This window comes from Lampetra planeri, chromosome 12 (assembly GCF_965212315.1).
Source record: "Lampetra planeri chromosome 12, kcLamPlan1.2.h2, whole genome shotgun sequence".
Lineage (NCBI taxonomy): Eukaryota > Metazoa > Chordata > Hyperoartia > Petromyzontiformes > Petromyzontidae > Lampetra > Lampetra planeri.
In genome coordinates, this window is record NC_136118.1 from 11,103,878 (window position 1) to 11,106,814 (window position 2,937).

Sequence of the window (2,937 nt, forward strand, 5' to 3'; positions counted from 1 at the left end):
TCTCTGAGACACAAATCTTCAAATCTCGACTAAAAACGTATCCGCTTCACTTAACTTTATCTCTGAGACACAAACCTTCAAATCTCGACTAAAAACGTATCCGCTTCAAATGGCTTTATCTCTGAGACACAACCCTTCAAATTTAAACTAAAAAGTATCCGTTCAAAATGGCTTTATCTCTGAGACACAAACCTTCAAATCTCGACTAAAACGTACCCGTTTAAAATGGCTTTATCTCTTTAGTTATCCATCTTTCTCACTTCTTCTTTACTTGGTTGTTGTTAACTATTTTCCGCCTTTCCATGCAACGTCATTAGAAAACAACCAGTGAATGAGTGGCCACACACTCCAACAACAGAGCTCCGTGGTTCACACTGCAAGGGGACCCAGGCCAATGTGGGCATTTCGGCCTGTGGCGCAATTTAATACCCAAAATGTGTGGCCTGGATATGCTTTTAGGTCCATATGTGTGCATTTTATGAGCGGTAACGGAACCCAAGCTTGGAGGCCAATTGTTAGATCCTCAAAGTTGGTATCGTATTCTATCGCTTTAAAAGTGACACAATTTCACATTGGACCGTATCTGACGTCAGCCTTTTTTCCGCCGAAATTAAAGTCAGTTTTACATTGGGCCTTCCCCTAAATCACCATCAGCCATGATCAAACCACTGCTGGACTAAGGCCTTTTCAGGTCATCGCCATCTCTCACGGTGTCGCAATGCAACAATCTATCTACGGGCCAACACATGAGCTGATGTCATTGTTCCATCTCTGTAGGAGATGCCCTCTCATGCGTGTTTCCCCCTATTGGTGCCACTCCATCATTAGTATCGCCCACCGGCCATCATCTTGTCGAGCAACAGGTCCTTCCCCAAGCCCGTGTACTTCACTTAACAGCCACTCTGACGACAACCGAGTTATACCTTCAATAAAAAAAAGCAATCCATGGGCACGGACGATTTGCAGTACGAAGTACGAATTCAAATATGAAAATGACGAGGAAATCCACCGCAACAGAAACATTACACGGTGCTACTGACTTCATTTGGGCATTACAATACACCAGGGAGTCATTTATTTCACGACAGGCTGGGCACAGTTCAGCGTTTGTCATCATTACTGCTGCTCTGAAAAGTGGTAACATGACAAACCCAGTTTCCGCAATCATCTCGCTTTTCTTGCAGGGGACATGATAATTACAGTGGGTGGCTTTGTTATTCCCTTCAGACCTTTATTTGTACCCATTAGTGCGGTGAAAACAACATTTCTATAACGTTGTAAAATTGTTGTCCAAGCTTCTTGCAACATGCTTTTGGTTTATACCTGTCATGTTGTTCTGGAGTTCCTTGTATTCTGCCGACTACAAGTCTTTGGAGCACAAACATCGCGTCGAGTTATTGAAGGAAATTTTTACCGTGAAATCGTTGCAGGAAATTAATCATAAAACCGGTGACTGCAGTTTATGAAATTACTTTTCATGGAATAATGGTTGTGGTGGAGTGACTCACCCCACCACAGCTATGATTTTAGGAATCAATGTGTTTCATTTCGCATATTTTATGCAATGGGTTGGCATCACACCTATAGCCTGCCACTCGTGGCACCACCACATGAAAAACAGAGCATGAATAGACTCACAACCGTGATTCATAATTCATGGAATGCTTGGAGGGTGGTGGGGGGTGTTGCTCATGTCAATATTCCAGCCAAAAATGATTGGTTTTAAGTAAATATCCACGTGCACCTTGGACACTTAATGCACTTGCGCATGTTGAACACTTCAACATTTCAATGCAACGTTCAATTGCAATGTAAAACTACACAGTATGAATTCTAGATTTGAAGCTTTCGTGACTGCAAGGATTCATAATCTTAGGTTTTTTCGGTAAAGTCACGTAGGTAAAACATTTAAATTAATAAAAGTAAAATAAAATACACAGTATGACTGCTATTCCAATACCTGTATACAGTTGTTCGCATATTAAAGACATGTAATATCGAATTAAAATAGAAATGATTAGAGTTTTTACAGTATCATATTGGGAAAAACACGGTTAAAATATTAACGTTTTATGATACTAAGCCAGCATAAGTTATTCTGGTCCTCAATAACATCTTTGGCAGATATGTTTCAGGTTAGAGCTATTACGTGTTTCATATTCTTATGACTCTATTATCATTAATGACAACCAATCTATGGTTGTAATGCCACGTAACCTTTAGTAAACTGGTATTGTGGTTTTGTGTGAGATGTGAAAACCCGTCTCATCGGCAATATCAATAGTGTGGTAAAGCCTGCGGAGGCTGCAGGTTCGTGGCTAAATAATAAAAAAAAATTTGAAAGCTAACTTATCTTGAGGTACATAAGGGACTTAATAAGTGTCAACCGCGTGACATGAAGTGAATAAGCAAAGTTAAACGTTTCTTGAAGCATACAATTACTCTTTGTAAATCCCATGAAGCCCTTACCTGAAAGCACAACACGGTCTCCTATTGTTTCCCACGTGGGAATTAAAGGCTAAACTCTGTTTATATATACGTCAGCCCTGTTCCTGGTCGACTCTGCTACGTGAATAGAGGAGGCTAGAGGTAATAAAGTTGACTTGTCGTTCAAAAGTCCAAAAGGTGCACAGTAAATGCAACGTAGGCCAGACTACCGGATTTAAGTGACAGAAATGGAACCTTTAGACTTTTGTGCGGTGAAGATTCATAGGGGCTGGGATGGCTTGTTGTTGATTCCTGAACACAAACCAAAATATTCCTTCGAAAATGTTGGACAAGGATTTTCTCCAATTGTTGCAAGACAGCGCCACCTTGTGTTCACAATTCCACGTGGCGATAATACAATTGCAAAACAATGTTTTACCGCTCTGCATTCATAACTGGATGTCTCTTTTAGAGGATAGCTACAAAAAACAGGCACCAGTTATTCCTAGA